Genomic DNA, 21,277 nt, shown 5'->3' on the forward strand with positions numbered 1-21,277 from the left:
TGAAATCCAGAGACTGAAAATGCGTCTTTTTAAAGTTTGAATAAACTGACTGAACTTGTCACGAGTCCAACCGTGAGGAACACTTCCCCCCATGACACATCACAGGACAACGTCTCAGTGGAGGGGGGACAGTAGCTCAGTTTAGGCAGTCACACTCAGAATCGATGCCTCCAGTCAGGGTCAAACGTGGTCCTCAGAAACCTGCAGATGTTTGGGCCAAGCTCTCACTGGTCTCTGCGTCTGTAGACTGAGCTGATGTTTCTCCAGGTGTCTGGTAAAAGGACGATGCTGCTGTCCAATGAGGCGAGGAGAGAAGTAGCCAAACAGGCGAGAGCCGTGAAGGAGGAACGGCGGGCAGCTCTGGATGCCCGACATAAATACCTGATGAGCAGGCTGGCCGACGCCGGCAGCCTGGAGGAGGCGGCGGTGGAAGACGCCATCGTCTCTGATGACAGAGTAAGTTCAGAGACGTGATCCTTCCTCAGAGTTGAACCTTTGAGTCATTAATGTCTGATTCTTCCAGTTCAGTCTGATCCATGAATTCTTTGCTGCAAACGGATCCAAGAAGCTGATTTTCTTCTATCAGGATGTCAAACAGGTAACTTTGATCACATTTCAATGACTGACACATGAAGGTCTAACCGCTCTTCATAATCTGCTGTCCTGTTTGTTGCAGCGTACTTTGTATTCATATCTTTTAATATCTGCCTTTCTCCCAGAGTCTGTCCTCCCGTCAGTCTTCCTTTGTGGACGCATCAAACTCAGCTGTGGCTCAGAGGAAACTCTTCCTCACTACGGGGAACTCTGAGGTTGGCTTCAGCTTTTTATGTTTAGTTCATGTGAGAATCACAGAAAAATGCTGATATGAGTGGAAGGTTCTGCTGGGAAATTGGCAAAGAGCAGATTATTGAACAGCGAGGCAGACAGTTCATTTCAGTGATGCCAGTTTATTAGAAACGAGGACTGTGGGGCTGCTGGAAGTCAGGACGGCCGTTCTCTGGATAAACCTGACAGCTGAGGTGGAGAGCAGGATTTATCCACAGACGGCTTCTTCCAAGCAAATGTCCTGAACACACCTGAGCTGAGGGTTACACAGTGTGTCCTGTGTGATCTCTGGTTTATGGTGGTTGAATCTCACAAATGTGACCATCAGACCTGACGACTTATTTGTGATGTTTTCATTAAAAATATCCTGGGTGAGGTGTTTGGGGCCTGTCCCATGAGGAGGAGTCTCCAGGGCAGACCCAGGACACACTAGAGAGGTTATATCTCTCAGCAGGCCTGGGAATGCCTCAGTATTGTCCTGGATATGCTGGAGGAAGTGGTTGTTTAGGGAGGTCTGGGATTCTCTGCTTAGACTGCTGCACCTGTGACCCGGGACCAGATAAACAGGAAATGGATGTTTGAAATTCAAAGAAATCCTCTTTTAATAATGAGGAAAAAAGACAGCAGGAGATCCATCGCAACTAACAAAACACTTCAAACACATCAGTGCATCAACTTTAATCAACTTCATTTGGTTCAAATGAAGGAATCTAACAAAGCACTCACTAAAATGAAACACCAGTTAGTTTCCCGAGCTCAACAGGTCGAACACCTGAGTTTGGTTTGCGGTGCAGTTTTTATTTCTTCTAGATAACTTGGGTTATTTGCACAGGAAGGTTTTTTAAATGTATTTCTTAAGTACGATCTTATATGGGGGTTGATTTTATAGCATAACAGAATAATGTAATAACTCTAATAGAGTATAAAACATTTGCAGAATGAAGTACAAGGTGAAGAAAAGTCAGAACGTCCCTATTTGAAAATACAGTCTCAGAAGGTCAGAGATGGACAAATTCAGCTACAGAAACATGTGGCCATTTTTTTAAAGCCATAGAGCATATTACAGACGACACAAAGAGCAAACACTGTAAACTTCTAACCACAGACCTCACACAGCTCACACACGTCAGAGTGAAGCTGTCATTTCCTGAAGCTTCCACACAAGAGAACTGGCAACAAGGTGGAGTCCTCATGGATCACTAGCAGAGAAATGTGGGTGGGTGCCAGACCACATGGACTCGACTCACTTTATTTCATACAAAGGAGCAGACTAATGCTGTCATCCTTAAAGACTAACTAGAAACAAGCAGTGCGCTCGCATCGACTCGACTTGTTTTGCAAGTTTGAAGTGAGATGGTACTTTGGAGTCAGCCTCCCGAGATGATGGCTGGCTGGTTTTTGAAAAACATCTCATATTTATACAATGAGCAGCAGACTTTCCTGACTTGCAGAGGTCAACGTCCTCCTCAGTCATGCGCCATGAGTGGCACAGATACTATTCATCAAATAACTAACATGGCCTTGATTGTTACTCCAGAGACTTATCTGCGATGTAGCTTTATAGCATTTTCATTAGCAATCGTATGATTTGTGTTACAATGACCTTTGTGGACGGGCCCGGACCCCCAGGCCTCGTCCGTGACGCCGACGGTGAGCGCAACGTTTTTGTTTTCTTGCGCTTAAAATAACCTGATCAGCGTTCTGCGGACGGTTTGTTTACATTTCTCACATCTGTGATTGTTCACACGGGTTGGACACGAGCAGAGAGGGCTTTCAAGATGAAAAAGCCAACGTGAAACTTTAACGGACGACAAAGTTTTTCAATCAAATCTCCGTCACACCCTTCCTTGACCTCATCACGTTATCCACCTTAGTCAAGGAACAGTGGTTCGGGAAAATATGCATTTGTTTTTTGGACCAGTTTAAAACGTATCTCAACTAGTGATGTGCGGATCGATACTGAAATATCGATTCCTCCGATACCCGTCATTGTGTCCGGCCCCTTGGCGTGCACACTCACAACAATGGCTGAGCGTAAACAGAGTCATGTGCAGACGTATTTTACCTCCACGAACAGCTGAGACGTGGTTTGCCATACATGTGGCAAGAATGTGAGGTGTTGTGGTAACACCGCTGACCTGGTCAAACACCTCAGAGTGAATCATATCACAGAATATGACGAGCGTATGTTGAGGCGAACTGAAGAGGAGGAGAGGGAGAGGTGCTGCCAGGGCGAGACAGACGTCTCTCACGGAGTCCTTTAATGCTGCAGGCAGGCAACAAATAGCCACAACTTCAGGTTTTTCATTTCTATATGATAATTCTGCATCATTAAGTGATAAGAACAAGTAATCTGATGTCCTGTGATCATTACGACGCTATAATTTGAGATAAAATAAAAGATAGAGTAAAAAAAAATAAGTTTTTGTTCAGAGTATCGGTATCAGATCAGTATCGTCGATACCACCCTGAATTTTACTTGGTATCAGATCGGAAAGGAAATCAGTGGAAATCAAATCCTGCTTCTACAGGTGTCCAGTTCATTCACTCTGACCCCTCCAGATAAGCGTTGCCAGTTCTCACTGTGCTGTAGATCACATTTTCTTGTGTTTGGGGTTATAACGGTTACTTTTGAGGTCTGTGTTATAAAGCAAGTTAATCCTGAATTTAACTGGAGAAGACAAATTGCCACTGCGTGGTGTAGTGCACAGCCAGGCATTCTTTACATTAGTTCGTTTGACAAAACCAAAAAGCCGAAAGTATTTACTTGGAGTTTGGTTTGATGAAATAAGTGCCAGAATCAGTGAATACAAATGATTCCAATGACATGAAAACTGGTCGAAGGACAAATCCCTCAAGAAAAGCACGACTAGCACATTAAGTTTGTTTGTAATCATCATCATCTCTAACACCATGCGCACAACAGTGATTTTGTTACAGAACACTAAGATAGTAAAATCTGGGAAATGATGATATTTCTTTCCAAAACTTCCTGTCTGGAAGACATTAAAGCTGCTGTGCCACCTGCAGCTTCTTTCAATCTATGTTATGTGAATATATCTTTTTTTTTTGGGTTTGAACATCCATTCAAACTCACTCTCTGCCTAGCAAGTCTCATTCCCTCATTTCCTTGGGGTCCAGCTTCACATACGTGGCACTGAGCCTTTTCCTTTGTCACCTCTTTCTGCTACATGCCTAGCCTCCCAGTTTCTTGGTCTATTTTCTTCATTTCGCTAACTACACTTCTTTTTCTTTGTAAATCTCTTCCTTCAAATACTTTCAAAATCACTTCTGTGCAGAGAAGACGTCAAACCCCTTCTTGGCAGTTTATCTCAATAAAGCTGTACTATCCCAGCCATCTGGTAAGTCTTCCCTACTACCCAGAGCCTGTTTATACTCCTGCATGTCTCTGCCTTCACTCACTTCCTCTTCTTGATGTCCAAACTCATCCTTCAAACTACCATTTGATGCTGCATAGCTGCATTCTCCCTGACACCTCCTTGTCTCCTGTCTTTTTGATTTCACCTTCTGCATAATATTTAGTTGCCCTGTGTGCAGCTTCCTCCACTTTCATATATTTCTACAAGTTCCTCCCTGTTCTTGAAGTATGTGTGCACCACGGCCATTTCCACTTGGAAAATCTGCCCCACATCTGTCTTTCTAGATTTCTCTCCTAAACACCACACCTACCCAACACCTCATAACCTCTGTTCCCTTCACCTAAATGTCCATTGAAGTCTGTGTCAATCACCACTGTAGTATGTGGTCTCTTGCACACAAAATGTGTCTACCCTCCACCTCCATAATATGAGTCCGCCAGCCCTCCCATTGCCAGTCAGAGTCCATAACAAGTCAAAAACATAAACAGCTCGAACGTATTATTTATTTAAAAGAGAGAGAGAGAGAGAGAGAGAGAGAGAGAGAGAGCTCAGTTGTCCTTGCTCTAGCATCAAGAGTCAGTGACTGGCTGTTCACTGCAGGCTCAGCAGTCCAATGGCCGATCAGCAACAACACAAATAAAAAATAAGACACGTTCTTGATTATGACAACAAACCACATCCAAAAAAATATGACAGCAACACTTTAAGTTTTGTGTGCATTCATCATGTGCAACTCTGCAGAAAGTCTCATGTCAAGGATGTGTGGACAGGGGGGCTATTAAAAAGTTCCAGTATACAGAATAGAAAACCATCAAATGAATGAAATAAAATCTGTTGTCACAGTGGTTTTTGAAGGAACAATTACTTCACAGATGGACAGCCTCATTATATTTTAGTTAAACCTGATGATACACACTTCACGTCACCCTAGTTACATGTTTTTATTTGCCATGTGTATGTTATCCAAGGGAGGAAGAAAATGAAAAAGAAAACTTTTGATGTGTCCAGACATTTCTTCACATCAGCTGCCAGCAACCATTTTCAGCATGTACAACTGTTGCAGTAAGTGTGCTCATGCAGACCAACTATGCTGGTCCACTGTTCTTAATGGTGCTGCATGTTGAGAAAGAAGTGAAACAAATGTTTTGTTTAACAAGTCCACTAGTGTTAGAATAACTTGGCATTTCCAATCTGTTTCTGCTGTAGTTCAATGAAAGGTTTCAGTTACTTAAGTTTGAGAAAAACCAAAAAAAACGTTGGTCAGCTTCCCTCAGGGTCACTCCACGGTTGATGACATGGTCCACTATTGTAGCTCTGATGTCATCAGCAATTCTATTTCTTACTCTTCTTACCCGTCCTCTCCCCCCTCCTCGTCCTCCTCTTGCTCCTCCTTGTCCTTGTCGTCCTCTTCATCCTACTTCTTCACCTCCACGTCCTCTTCCTCGGCCTCCTCTCACTCTTCCTGCTCCCTCCATTGTACTCCACACACAGAGCTTACCTGTATCATAGTGCTTAGGCTGATTGCAAAGTGAACTAATTATCTAAAAAAGCTTTCACATGTGGCAGTGTGCCAGACAGTTGACAAAATAGTGTAAATAATGGCCATAAATGTGTATAGTTTTGCTAGGAGTGCGTTGATCATTTGGAAATTGAGTGCAAAGCAGTGAGTTGTGTTTACAGTTCTGCAAAAAGAGCGCTGTGCAGTGGATTGTAGCTACAGGTTTGCAAAGTGTGTGTTACAAAATGGCAAACTGAGTGCAAAGCAGTGTTTGTGCTTTTAGTTTTGCACACTCAGTGAGTGGTTTTGCTATAAGTATCAATAGTTTTAGGAATTGTGCTGTAAGAATCACAGTTAGGGTTTAAGCATTCAGAAAAACCTGTAATAAACGCACACGCATGCGTCTTCAGCATTACTGGGTTTCTGCAGCTCCTGGTTTCCTGTTTAATACATTCACACAAGCAATCAAACGCTATGAATCGTTCCACAATGTTTGCAGTCACTTTTCTTATCCCTCCTGACTCAAGAGCATAAAGCGATCTACGTTAGCTCTGGGAATTCTGACGGTCGTTCAGTAAATCTTTGTTTAATCTCTTTATTTGCTTTTTGGAGAAGTGAAGGTACAAAAACCTCGTCAATCAAATTTGCTTCGGTGGACAGAAAACAGCCGTTGTAGACTGTTTGGGGTTACCTTTTATAAGTATTGAATTTTCAAAAGTGAAGTCAGTTCTTCTGACCAGGTTCAGACCAGGATGAACACAAGTATGATACTGGACCCACTAGAGAACTGGTCCCAGCTGTGGGTTCACCTCCTCCTGCTGAACTCATAGGACAGACTCTAATGTAGCATCACGTTCATCGGTCACTCCTGACCTCCTGTGAAGCATGACGGATGTGTAATTAATGACTTCAGTATTTGGGGCATTATTGCTCTAAAAATCATATTAATAGTATTATTATTATTGTGCTTTAGGCTGCACTGATAACGCAGAGGTCTCTTCTTCCTCTGGGCTGTTTAAAGGGCCAGTTTGTCCAAAGCTGTGTATATACCAGCTGCTGTCAGGCTTCAGATGTCTGCATTAGTCCACAGTCCACTGTTTGTAAGCCATTGCTTTACTGCAAAAGTTCCCATCTACTGTAAAGAAATGGAGATAAGCAGGCACATAATATGAAAAGGCATGCTGTAGCTGACTTTGTCTTTTCTGATCCATCGGTTTGTGTGGCTCTTTCCACAGGAGGGACCTAACCCACACTTTATTTACTTATATGATAAGTTTAGTGGAGTGTAGTGCAAAATACACAGTGTTTACTTTTAATTTAACAACATGAAGCTGCATCAAGTTTCCATGGTGACTGCTCAAGAAATTCTGCATTCATAAATAAACATCAGACTGTCAAAAGAGCTCATCTGTGCGAGACCACCGAGCTGAGAGCATTTTCAGGTCCAGATCCCCCGTACGCCATCGTTGGAGAGCAGTTGACGTTTTTCTTCCTGACTTTGATTTGAACACGTTTAAATGGAAAAGAGTCAAGGAATCTATAAGCCTATCAGGGTATGTGACGCTTTTGCTTTTACTGCATTTCAGTAATTTGAAGAATTTGATGTCGTTTTAAAAGTTGACAAACTGAAAATCATTTTAAGTAACAATGACTAAATTGCTATTTCTTTGACAGGTGTTGTTCAACACACCGATTTATGAAACAGCTGTAAAGATCTGCTGGTATCTTCCGGGCTACAAGGCTCAGGTTAGACCCAGATTCATGCAAACCAAAGCTGACAGAAAATATCAGGTCATTTCTGAGGACCTGAGAGTGGTGGTGATTAAATGTCTCCTTTACTTTTAGGTTGCGATAATGACGGAGTTTCTCAGACTTCAGCAGGAAGATCTAATTCCACCGAACCTCACTGCTGAAGATCTGAGAGATCTTTTGGTGGAGAAGAGCAGGGAGACGCTCAGAGAGCAGTGAGTTACTGTCACGCCTGAAAGTCTGTTTGTGATGACGTGTAAGTGCTGAGAGAAAACCTCTGCTTTGCTTTCTTTTGAAGGCTGTGGGAGTTTGAGTTAGAGGATTTTGACGAAGAGGAAGCCAAACCTCTTCTAAGGCTGGTAAGACGAGAAAACCCACAAGACTTTTTTTTCATTACGTGCACATAACCTTTACACATAAGCGCACTGTAAATGTGTTTTCTGTTTCAGGTGTGGGCGGTGAACGTCAGCAATAAAATGAGGGACGTTGAATTTGAAGCCAGGTTGCTTCTTCAGTTCCCAGAGGCCGTACCTCCTAAATTTCAGTGAGTCACATGTAACATACAGTTATTAACCCTGTAAGACCCAACCCATCAAAAAACAGCCAGAAAATTCAGATTCTTTGGAACTGAGATGTTTATCAACCCTTTAAACAAAAGCCACACATGAGTTCTTTGCTATGTCATGTTGTGTATGATTTACTTTTATTGTGTATTTATTTTTTGTATCACATTTGATACACTGGGTGTTTTTGGCAACTTTTTGTTAACGACAATGTTAACTTTAGACTAAAAAAGAGTTTTGTCCACAACATTTAGAAATTATAGCAAGTATTGATCATGTTGATGAGATCGAGGTCTCAGAAACTCATGTATGCTACAAAGGTGGTTACAGGGTGTTTCAATATTTAAATGATGCTTTGAATATGTTTAACAGATAACTCTTATCATGTTTTTCTACAGAGCACCTAAACTCCTCAGCGCGGTGAAGGATTACGTTGAAATCCTGAAAAAGAAGCAGCAGGAACAGCCTAACAGCAAACTGCTCACCGCGCAGGAGGTAGTGGTCGAGGTAGTTCCCCGCGTTCTCCAGGGCTTCTGGGAGCTTCCTCCTCGTCCCCTCCTAAACATGGCCTCCCAGAGTCTAAGTATCCTCTCCACCAGTGTCACCAAGGCCACTTTAGATCGTGTCTCCAAGAGCCTCACGGCGATGGAAACACAGGCCGTCTTCACCCGCTCTATCCGAGACGATCTGGTCGACAGCATCCTGACGGAGATTAGACAGAAATTTCCTGAAGAAATTCTGTCTATCCAAGTTGCAAACTTTGCACCCCTGTTGCTGAAGACCATTGCTGATGTAGCAAGGATCCGGATATGTGAAATCTTTGAGCCCCCTTCAAGTCCTGATGTGAAGAGCACAAATGGTGAGCGCTCCTCTGACGGCCTTTCAGTGGCAAATGTTCCACCAGCCGAAGAAGCTCTGTCAGAAAGTGTTGCAGAGCCCGACGTTCCCTGTGAGGAACTTCTTTCTGAAAGGGCATCCAGTCTGAGTACTCGAGACCTTACGATCGAAGGAGCTCTGTCAGAAAGTGTTGCAGAGCCCGACGTTCCCTGTGAGGAACTTCTTTCTGAAAGGGCATCCAGTCTGAGTACTCGAGACCTTACGATCGAAGGAGCTCTGTCAGAAAGTGTTGCAGAGCCCGACGCTCCCTGTGAGGAACCCTATGGCGAGTCCAAATCCTGTGTTGAAGGTGAAGATCATATGATCAACGGATCTTGTTCTGAAATTGGGCCGGTTCCTGATGTTCCCTTTGAGGAACCTTTTCCAGAACCTGAAGCCAGCATGAAGTCCGAAGACCGTCAGAGCAAGAAGAAGAAAAAGGGCTTCTTCAAAAGACTGAGAAGTCTGTTCTGCTGCTGTTGCAGACCAAAAGTCACCGACTGACACTGAAGCTGTGACCCAGTGTTGGTGTTGCAGTAACTCTAAATATGTAAATATGTTCCTTAATGATTGTTCTTCATGTTTTTGGGGGTTTCTTTAGTTTTCAGTGGGCTGGGTGTTTTTTCTCCTCCGTGTTCTTTACTTGATTCTTGTTCATAGTTCCTGATTTGTTTTCCTAGTTCTTGTTTCTTAGTTTGTAGTTTCTTGAGTCCACCTGAGTTTCCAGCAATAAAAGCTGCCGATTAAAGTTTCATTCCACGTAAGAGTCCTGTGTTTGGGTCCTACTACCTGCCTGTCACAGCACACCATGACAGTAACTTTATAAACTCATTCATATTTCTACACGAGTCTCCAGCTATGTTAAAGATTTTTTTTCTTTCAAACATTTGTAAGAATCTCTTATGGTTCTCAAAATACTTCCACAAGTCCAGTAAGTGTAGTGCAGTAACATATTGATGGTATTATTTTTAATAATTATTTATTATTTTTAATGCACTTTGAACTGAAACTGGTATATAAAATGTACTTCCTGTAGAAAATGCAGTGTGAATGCTAATAGCTGAATAGCTTGAGTTGAATTTTTATAATTGCTGAAATCTTTGGTGAAAAACATGTTACAGTTTTTGCCCGTTGCTTGAACACATTTTGCAAAACGTCGCTCATTGTGCCAAAACTCTAAACACAAGTAAACATGACACATCAAAATATACCATTCACATCTGTGCCAAACTGAAACTCTGCTGTCAAAACCTAACATTCCTCTGTCAAGATGTAACTCTGTTGACAAAATGACACATACTTGCATCACATGCAGATCAGATCAGGGGGACACACTAGTCTACTTCATATAAAACACTGCAGTCTTTCATTGTCATTGTTTATTCTGAAGGCACATTTTCAGGAGACACAAACAACCAACAAAAGCAAATAGGCCTACTCAATATTGTCCACTGCAGCACCATCAATTCAGATAAAGCAAAACACAAACATAATACAGTAATAGAAAAAACACTATACTGTACACACAAAAAATCATGACAATTGTGCATACGTGGGCTCATGGATCCCGCCGTCTGTTGGGGTCTGGCCACAGGACCTCATCGACATCGCAAGCAGTGTCTTCTCCCGCTGGGCACCGGGGAAAATATCCTCTTGCATGTCGAAACCATCCATGGATTGCTGTCACCTGAATGTAAATAGAAATATATGTGGTGGCCCCTAGAGACAAAACACGTACAAACTCCAAAGCACATTTCTAGCTTGAACTGAACTTCCAAAACAGAGCTACCTAGAACAGCGGTCCCCAACCCCCGGGCCTCGGACTGGTACCGGTCCGTGAGTCGTTTGGTACCGGGCCGCGAGAGTTGAGGCTCAGGTGTGAAATGTCTGGTTTTCAGGGTTTTTATTGCTTTTCAGCGTTATTTTGTTATCGTTTTTATCATTAACTCGGTTTTCCTGGGTCTTTTCACGTGTGTTATGAATAAATCTTCTTTTTCGGTACCGGTACTAGTTTTATTTTGTTGTATTTATCCGCGACACCTTAAAGGCCGGTCCGTGAAAATATTGTCGGGCATAAACCGGTCGGTGGTGCAAAAAAGGTTGGAGACCGCTGACCTAGATCACGTAAATGACACAATTGAAAGCATGAAAGCATATGTGTATTGTTTGTGTATTTATGCACAAGCATTCATATATATTCAAATCATTAAAAAAAAAAGTTCATTTGCCTGTTACTACCACACACCAAATCTGGTCGTGGTACTTGGTGAACTGAGAGACACAACAGCAGAGGTCACTATTAATGCTATAAAAGAGGCCTTTGCAAGACATGCAGTTGCCGAGACTGTGGTATCGGACAACAGGCCGCAAGTTTCATCAGAACAGTTCAAGCACTTTGCTAAAGAGTACCAGTTCACACATGAAACGAGCAGCCCCAGGTACCCCCAAGCCAACGGGGAGGCAGAACGCGCTGATCGTACCATTAAAGACTTGAAAGGACTGTGACTACAGCAGAGCACTGCTAGCGTGCAGGGCCACCCCACTGGAACATGGGCTCTCACCGGCACAGTTGCTCATGGGGAGACACCTGCGTACCTCTCTGCCACAAGCTGCTGCGAAGCTGGTGCCAAAGTGGCCCGACCTACAGGCTTTTCGCGAGAAGGATGAGGAGGGGAGGCGTGAGCAGGCAAAACACTACAACCGCAGACATAGAGTCAGGACAGAAGGTGTGGATTACTACTGAAGGAACCACTGGAGCAGTAGTTGGACCTGCCAGTGCTCCCAGATCTTATGTGGTAGAGACAGACAGGTTTTCTAAGGAGAAATAGGAGCCACCTCACACCAACAGGGACTGTTACCAGATCTGGTCGAGCGGTGAGACCTCGTGTAAGATTGGATGTGTAATTCTCTGAAGTTATCCATTCAGGCCCTATTCAAAGCTGGCTTAGGCTGTTAGAGATGTTTACAATTATGTGTTTCGTTTAAATGTAAGTGAACAAGTGAGAGATGTGTATCATTTCAACGTTTGATAATGCTCTGCATTCCTGTTCTTGTGAGCTGAGTGAGTCATTATGAAGTATGTCTTTAGCTAAAAGGAGGTGTAGCAGGAGACTACTGTACCCATAAGGCTGTGTGTGTGTGTAGCTTGTATCAACAGTTGTAACAGGCTAAGCCACCTGAGACACTGCATTGAATGATTGTTCCTGTCTTAATGGTTTCAGCTCAGATGTTCTGCTTTTTCCTTTCAGTAGATCAAAGCAGCTCGTGCTCCTTCTGCTTCCAATTTAGAAGAAGAAGAAGAAGAAGGCGAAGGCTTCAGCGAAGTGGCGTTCATGGTCTCAGTGAACAGTCACGGTCACACACTGCATGTGGTTTTAAAAGCAACATGTCTGTTCACCACAACAATGGAGATGTGTAATATTAGTGCAGCTACGGTTTGTTCTTGAACATCAGTTCTGTTTTCTACTTTGATCACTTAGACCAAAAAAGTGTTGTTTTCAGATTCTTTCTTTTACATCTATAAAGCACCTGTTCATTTTTTTATTACAGTTAGTTTCACATGAATGTTAGTGTTTCCTTTATGATCTTTTAATGCTTACACTACACTGTACATGTCTACATTAGAGACATTTCTGTTTCCTGTTTCTGTTGACTCAGAGTTGTGAAATGTTCTTTTATTTGATGCACAATATGAAGCTCATAATTTTCTTACAAATAAAACTCTAATGACAAACATGAACAGCTGTGCTTATTTCTGAGACATGAGTTTTTGAATGTGTTGATATTTAGACAGTGTGCATCTGTCTGCTGAAACTGTGATGGTGAACCTGAGGTGATGGTCAACAGAAGGCAAATATACATCAATATAAAACAATATTGAAGTAATGTCTTTACCCTCTGCAGCGTGTGGACGCTGTGCACGCAATCACCTTATTCACTGTAGTAAACATGCACCGCTAGCTCACGTGACCGACTGTCTCCATGGTTACATTGTATATTATTAGCTATGTAAACAGCTTCCAAAGATACCGCCATAGCTCTCTGCAGCTGTAACACTTTCACACTTTGCAAATCATTTCATGTTTTTGATCGTTATGAAGACAGAATATGTTTTTAAGGTCATGCTAGGCGGTTGCTATGGTGGTTGCTGTGGACTTGGGTGGACCGCGTCCGATTCCTGTTATTAGCTGTCCGCCACAGGAAGGCTGCGTTCCATTTACAAGTAGTGACAGTCTGCCGCAACTCGAACTCAAACCCCGCTTTGTTCTTTAATTATAGGCCTTTCATAGCCGTTCATGACACGCACACACACACATAAAGCACTTTGCCTCACCATGAGAATGCAACTTCACCTAACCTAACCTTAAAGTATCTGATATAGGATAGAAAAATGAAGCAACCAGAGATTTAATGATGAAGACTCTGGGTTCTGTAGTTCACGTTTTACAGTCCTGAATGACTCTTTGAATATGATTTATTGAAGAGGAGTTTAGAATGCACTTTACATTTAGACTGTTGCTGTTTCATTTTTTACATTGTTGCCGTGTTATGTCATGAATAAGGTTCACCTGCTGGGGGTTTGATGGATCAGCTGGACAATACAGTCAAAGACAGACTTCATTCATCATATGCAAGAATCCTAGTTGGATTTTTGTTGTCACTCATGTTTTTGAACCAAATATTGAAAACAATTCTGACAGACTGGATACCTGGTCAGGGTGTACATTACCTTGTACTCAAGCATCCCAGGACAGAGCCCTGCCCCACCATGAGCCTGGGTGGATACGTGGTTATTAATATAAAAGGACCGATACTGAATATGAATATTTCATGAAAATTGAATTATAATACAAATTAGTAATAAGGGTTTCTCTGCGCCCTTATCTACCCCATACTCAGCTGCGGGCAGAGAGGGTGACAGGCGAGGATGGCACTGAAGAGAAGATGCTCGGTTTCTGGAGTCTCCTGGTCCTGTCAGTAGGATGCATCTGCTGTGTCTTCTCGTGGATGCTCACCTACCTTGACTCGTTCCAGCCTGGTATGGATTTCCCAACACAGTGGCCCACGTCAGAGACGTTTAATATTGATTACATATGTCTGAATTGCTAACCCTAACCCTAGCTCAACAGACCTCAATGCCCTGGACTGTCAGTATTATTACATGCTGTGAACATAAGTACCTTTGATCACAGTTTATATTGTAAAAGAGAAGGAATATTGGAAAAAAAGATCAACATTGTGATATTATTTCTTCCAAACTGACCAGAAACATGCTTGTCAGACTCTCACAGCAAAGGATCAGACTCACTGTGCATGACAGCTCAGGCCAATGATGTCTGTTAGATTGTCAGTTGTTTAGTGCTTCTGTACAGTTAGGGTCACCGTCTCTATTTCAGAATAATTAATATGCGGAAAACACTAAAAGTTGATTGTCTTCCAATATTCTAGCATAATTAAAAAACTTTGACTTTGTAAGTACATATTATTAGTCCTAATGCCAGCATGATTCTTCATAACTCCTGCTTTGAAATACTGAACTTTAAAATGTACCTGATGAAAGATCATTTACAGTGGCACTCTGTCAGGATCATTCTGACTGTAAGATCACTGTATTAATCTGAATCCTTCTGAAATGTGCTGTGAATGAATGCTGATGCAACTCACTGTGGGAAAGCTGTTAATAAAAGGAATCTGTGACACATGCAACACATTCACAGAGGAAGAGGACACAAAGGGAGGACACGCAGAGGCTGTGTTGAAGTCAGAAATCCAAATCTTTATTAAAAAACAGGCAGCGGTAACAAACAGGAAGACAAGCAGTCCATCAAACAGTCTACAGGGTCAAACATACAGAGAATTCAAACAGCAGTAAAAAATAACTGGACTCTGAAAAACTTAAAGCAATGTGTGACGCAATAGAAGGAAGCAGCGCAGTATATTCACTGAATTATCATCAATTACAAAAGAGAAAAACGACGATTTCTAAGGATTATTTTCTTAAATGCAGTTAGAGTGTGGCTGGTAAAGATGGAAACATACAGAATGTAAACTGTGTGAGTTTGTGAACTTTGTTAGTAACAAATGAGGTAAAAACCCAAAACAGACAAAACACAGAAAGAGGCTCTCACTATTCATTCATAATTAGAAAGAAACATTCTGGTCGTGGATTTTTACAGTCTTAGTTCCGCTCGCTGTCATCATTATAATCATCATGATCAATGGCGAGGTCCTGAGGTGGGTGGGGCTGTCTCTGGTGATGTCACCATGAAGGAACAGCATCTGGCACGTGTTGCTGAAACATCCCAGTACACTGGTGTAGTTTCCTCTCCAGCTGTTTGACATGTGACACTTGAACATTAAGGGGAAGAAGAAGAAACAGTGTTAGGTCAGGTGACCACATGGTTTCTAAAGTAACTGACAGGAAGTAACCAGGCCGTTAGAAATGGATGGCATGTGTTTAGAGTTACTGGAGTTGGGTAACTCTACTTACCAAAAGCAGAAGCACACAGATGAAGGATCAGATGCTGAATGTTGCAGGAACATGCTCATGTGTGGTGGTCATTCAGTGCTGCTCCGGCAGGTTACACAGTCCAAGACTGATATGCTGCCCATCTGAGAGTTTGAAAACACACATGCAAAGATTTATTTTGTATTACAGTCAAAGTTGGATGTTCATTTTTGTCCTTTAAAAATGTTTGTGTATTTGAAAGCACTAACATTTAAGGATGACTTGGATCGTCTCCTTTAAAGGGGAGACAAGTGTATCCACTGATCCACGTCACTTTACCTGGATGATGACTCCTCCGCCCTCACTCAGAAACACTCCTAATATAACCAAGCAAATAAATAATATTGAAGATTTACTTACATCATTACAAAAACAGCAAAAACATCTCCCTTTGATTCTATTTCTCCATTCCTGCTGAACATCAGGCAACAAATATCTCAATAAATCACAGTAAAATGTAAAGCACATGTTTTCTCTGCTTTGTCTAACCTCTGCAGAGCTTCTGTCAAGAAAATCATAACTGTAAGCATAAAACCAAAATATACATTTCATAACACGTCACTGGACAAACCTCGGTCAGTTGATTTCCTCTGTGCAGTGCAGACGAACATCAGTCAGCAAGTGACTCTGCTGGTTCTTCTGAGGAAACACCACCGTCTCTCCACACCGTCACCATCTGTGAGCACAAACTGCCGCTCTGTTCTGCCAGCATGTAGGAATCACATATCACACACACAGGGGTGAAGAAACATCAGAGCTCAACTTTGGATACTTTAGATCTTAACAGATCAAAGCAGCTCTTAGTTTCAACAATCAGACAAACAATGATACCAAACTGATTCTGTATGAATACAATATGGTATTTTCAATACAGGTGTCAAATTAATTTATTAAAACTAATACAGATATATGTATATTTTTTTTGATAAATTAGTTTGCTAAATTATAAGAATATATATATATTTTTTTTTTCATTTAACAATTGCAACTGAAAGAAATTAAATATTGAACAAAAATATATTGTCACATTCTGAGCATGCTCAGCACGCTGACAGACTTGAAGTTGCTACAGATTTTAAGAATGTCACAGGCTGGGTCTCTGACCCAGCGCTCTGAGTTCATTTTTGTATTTGTCTCATTTTGATATGTGATTAGTTTTGTGTCATTTCCTATCTAGCTTTAGTTTAAGCTGTTATTTATTATTGTTCCCTTGGTTTTCTATGTTTTGGGTTCTTGTATTATTCTTCACGTATTAGGTCTGTTAAGTTGTGTTGTCATGTCTAGTTTTAGTATTTCCCGTTTTATTCTGACAGTGTCATGTGTTCTTTGTTCATTGTATTTAGCTTTCCTCCTCCTGGTCCTGTCATTTAGGTTTATGTCAGTCAGCTGTTTCCCCCATGTGTCTCCACTTCCCCTGATCACCTCATGTATGTATTTAAGCCCTCTGTTTTCTGCATGTCATTGTCGGGTCGTCTGTTACCTCACCTCACCTCAGTCATAGGTCTAGTTTTTGTCTGTTATTTCCACGTTAGTCATAGTCTTAGCCTGTTTATTTCCACCTCAGTCATAGTTATAGTTTTTGGTCTCAGTACCGTTTAGTATTTTGTTTCTTAGTGTCTTGTCAGTTTACTTTGGTTTCCTGGTTTACTTCTGCCGTCATCTAATAAAGGATCACTTTTTCTGTTCAACCTTCAACTCCTCGTCCTCATCTGCTTTTGGGTCCTGTTTCCATTACACACCGGCGCACCCCGCCGTGACAAAGAAGTGATAATTATGGGGAAGAAACTTCTCTTGTTCATCCGTTTAATCAAACATTTGATGCCTCAGCTGTCTCAGTCTATAGCGTTCTGCAACTACAACTAACCTGAAGCTTGGATTTGGCTGCAGGTGCCCCTGTACATCCTTCTCAGATGTGGGTACCAGTTAATCCCACTTCTTCCTGACCTTTGCTTCATCACAAGACCAAAGGTGGCATCCCGTGTCACAGTCTTATCATCATCCAGAAGAAACATTTGAAGAAACATCATGGAGAAGAAACATTTACGCGCCTCCTGGTTTTGTTTTCTGATCCTGCGAAAAGACTGAGGACAAAGCCCAGAGAACACGAGATACACAACATTCAGACTCAACAGCCTCCATAAATGAAGAGCACCAGGTTGGTTCAGTTATAGTAGATATGAGCATACTTCACATTACTGGGTATGAATAATAATGAGGAGGCAAACTTTGAAGATGCAGAGCATGATGTCCCATCATCAGACTGTAAACAAACATCCACCAGGCTTCTTTGTTGCCAAAATTGATGATTCTCCTATCAGGGATCAGTAGCGTGTATTAACGTGTGGTATAAGCAGCAGTCACTGAAATATTACTGTTTCAGATAAGAAATCTAGGACATAAAAGCCAGGGTGGGAGGGATCTCTGCAAACTGACTTACCTCTGCAAGTGTGAAGCTCAACAAAAATCTGACTCTCCAGTCACAGATAGGGGTGGGTATTGATAAGATTTTCACGATTTGATTCCATTTTCGATTCTGTTTAACGATTCGATTCTTTATCTATTCTTTTTAAAAAAGGAGAACACTAAGGTCGATTAGCTTAGAACTTTGTTTTATAGCTTCTCTTTGAACAAGATATAAATTTAGGAGTAACATGGCCTTACAAACACAGCAGTGAGATCTTAAGAGATCCAGCCTACGGCTCTTCAATGGGGTGTCACAGGGTCCCCAGGAAAAGAAATTGTAAATGTAAAATAATAAAATAAATATTCTTCTGTAGCAATAACAAAGTATAACATAAATTAATCTGTAGCAATTACACAAGAATATCCAGTAATGTCCCTGTGTACAAAAGGCCAGCCAGTTCGCAGAACTCATGAACGGAGCCACATCTGCGGAGTAAGATATCAGCATACTGCTGCCGTTTAGCCAATGAGCGGTGAGGCAACCCATTCTCTTCGCCAATCAGAAGACACAATTCTACCTCATCACTACGCACACGTCGACGCAGAGAGTTCGGTCGGAGCTGCAGGTGGGAAGAGTCAGCAGAGTTTACTCACCGTGTGGATTTTCGTTCCTTCTAATGCTGTTAGCGGTGTGCGTCCATGAGACTGTAAGTTTCTGTGTTTTATCGTGTTTGTTCTTTGCTGCGGCCATTATCCTCCCTTGTTTAATCCTTGGCGCATACTTTGTTTACCGATTGTTACTGCCGTTTACTGCGAAGCAGCCTCTGCCGTGCGGTCATTAAGGGACCGTCACTAATTTCTCATGTTAGCTCTGATGTAAAGTGCCTAGTTAGGATTTATGTAAATAGTAAAATTAGCATTTGTTGACACTCCCTTATTTTGGTTGAATGTTCCACTATCCAGTATTGTTTGTATTGTTGTATTACACATTTAATTCACTCTGTTCACATAATTATGGAAGACTTTTATGTTCTTTCCAACAGAAACCACACCATCACTCACCACACGGCATATAGCATTTTACAGCCTGTTAAATCCCCTCACTCACATTATGGATGTGTGCTTCGGATTCTTGTTAATAAATGAGTGAACGGCAGATACCTGAGTGGCAGTGGATTTTGTGGATACGCCATCTGTTCTTATCGGACAACCCTGTTGAGATTGTGGATTCATAGAGTCAGCACCTTATCATCTACATCATTCATAGTCAGGAGGTCAAGTCCATCCCTCTTAAAGTGACCTCCTCCATTACACCCTGCCTACAATTAAACACATTCACTTACCGAAAATCAGGGGCATCTGCTGTGCAAATGGGTGCAAACCTTTTACCACAAACTTAGTCACTGCTTCGTCTATCCTGGCCTGAAAGGACACCGGTAGACTGCAGCAACAACTGCCAGCACCTGAGCCAGCCAGACTCTGTCTCTCTCATCATGGTCACCTAAATGCACAGTAATAGCAGGTTTTGTAATAAGGCAGATCGCGCTAACATAATATGCACTGTTAGTTGATTATTTACCTGCCGCATTAACGGGAGAGGACGTGCAAACGTTACTGCTGCTGCTGGGTTGAGATTCACGAGATTCATTTAAGGTCATCGCGTCTTTTGTGAGCAAATGCTTTTGCATATTCGTAGTGTTTCCTCCCTTAAATGAAATATCCACTTTGCAAGTATTGCAAGTTCCCCTGTTGTCATCCGTTCTCGTAAAGTATAATCAAACTTTTGAGCGTTTGAGCCGCTTAGGCGCCGTGTTTCCTGCCAGGTAAATGATGCTCCGCAATGTGGTGACGTCATTCGGGGCGACTGGAATTGATAAGGGAATCGTTTGCAAAAATGGCAAACAGTTCCAAGGAATTGAAACAGTGGGAACCGGTTCTCCACAAGAACCGGTTTTCAATACCCATCCCTAGTCACAGACAAACAAAAACTCCAGCTGGGAGATAGAAAACACTGTCTGGGTCTTGCTGGATGTTGCTGGTCAGAGTCCCACATTAGCAGAGTGCTTCTTGGTCCCACTGACCCATGTGGACAGCGACTGTGGAGAACTGTTCTGGAAAACAGAAAAAGACAATTAAAATAACAAAAAGCCAAACAGGATTTCCACAAAGACTCTCTTGGAATCAGCAATCAAAAAAAATCACTGGTTCATATTTCAATCAAATATGAACAGGTTCCTTAACTGTATGCAGTTCAGATCTGATTTAATTTAATTTCCTTCACACAGCACATTCGTCCAGGCTGACAGGTAAACATAGAATTAATCTCAGGTAACATGACTCATAGTAGAGATTCAGTAAGAAAGATTGCAGGCTCTAATATTATTACCACACAATCCAAGGACACACCAACAGCTCCGATTTGTAGAACTATTTAAAGAAATGTCTTCTGAATATTCAATTCATGTTCACAGTGGGAGGGGGGGGTGTGTAGAATATTTCTAACATTTTGAGTTATTTTCCAGTGTTAGAAAATCAGCACTGCTCAGTGTTAGCCATTTCTCCAGGCTGGAGAAATTGATCAGGAGGGCTAGCTCTGTGGTCGGCATGAAGCTGGACACTCTGGTGACAGTGGCAGAGAAAAGGACATTAAAGAAACTGATGGACATTATGGACAATGCCAGGCATCCTCTGCACACGGCCATAAACAACCAGAAGAGTCTGTTCAGTGACAGGTTGCTTCTCCCCAAGACAAGAACTAACAGACTTAAAAACTCCTTTGTCCCACACGCCATCAGACTGTTTAACTCCTCTCTGGAGGGGAGAGGGAGGGGAAACAGGAGGACAAAGGAGGGGGGAACAACTAAGCTGTAGTGCCTCTTCACCTCACTGTACAATACCTTGTGCAATACTTTTGTAAATAGTCAACAGTGCAATAGACTCAAGACTTGAAATGTGCAATTCACTTGTATTTTTATTTTTTATTCCTATTTATTCTATTTATCCCCTTTGTATATTTTATTTATATTTGTTTCTGTATTTATATATGTGTGTGTGTGTGTGTGTGTGTGTGCGTGTGTGTGCGTGTGTGTGTGTGTGTGTGTGTGTGTGTGTATATATATATTTATATATATATATATAACAATTCTGTAACTGTAACTTCGGTCGTTGCTGTGCTTTTTTTGGAAATCGAATTTCCCAGAGGAACCCACCCGAGGGATTAATAAAGTTCTATCTTATCTTATCTTATCTCTTATCTTGTTAATCTTCAAAACTGACTAGGTTACTTTTAAACATATAACACTGTCAAAAGTGTTAATTTAACACTCAACAGTGTTGTATTTAACACTCAGAGGTGTGGACCCATATAGACACTCTCCAGTGTTAATTTAACACTGGAGATTTTGCTGTGCACACTCGAGAGTCAGGCAGCTTAAATGTGTTTGTCTTCATCTGTAGTTACGTTTCATTGGCTGGA

At 41.8% G+C, this 21,277-nt stretch overlaps 1 protein-coding gene and 1 long non-coding RNA gene across 5 annotated transcripts in view; one reads left to right on the forward strand and one right to left on the reverse strand.

Annotated features, from left to right (window-relative positions):
- Positions 1 to 21,277, forward strand: part of LOC309701482 (uncharacterized protein) — a 2,150,955-nt gene that overhangs the window by 2,072,093 nt on the left and 57,585 nt on the right. The window lies entirely within an intron of this gene.
- LOC309701548 lies at positions 14,660 to 20,206 on the reverse strand. Of its 4 annotated transcripts, none has more exons than XR_014275069.1 (7): positions 20,189 to 20,206; positions 17,586 to 19,913; positions 17,264 to 17,480; positions 15,971 to 16,096; positions 15,609 to 15,716; positions 15,382 to 15,503; positions 14,660 to 15,239 (listed from the first exon to the last, which is right to left on the reverse strand). It is a non-coding gene; the product is annotated as an uncharacterized lncRNA (long non-coding RNA). The 4 variants fall into 4 exon arrangements; XR_014275070.1 differs by lacking the exon at positions 20,189 to 20,206 and adding an exon at positions 20,044 to 20,095 and having other exon boundaries at positions 14,695 to 15,239; XR_014275071.1 differs by lacking the exon at positions 20,189 to 20,206 and having other exon boundaries at positions 14,697 to 15,239; positions 17,586 to 17,710; positions 17,837 to 17,919.

The sequence above is a fragment of the Aulonocara stuartgranti genome, assembly GCF_965226115.1.
Source record: "Aulonocara stuartgranti genome assembly, chromosome: 23".
Lineage (NCBI taxonomy): Eukaryota > Metazoa > Chordata > Actinopteri > Cichliformes > Cichlidae > Aulonocara > Aulonocara stuartgranti.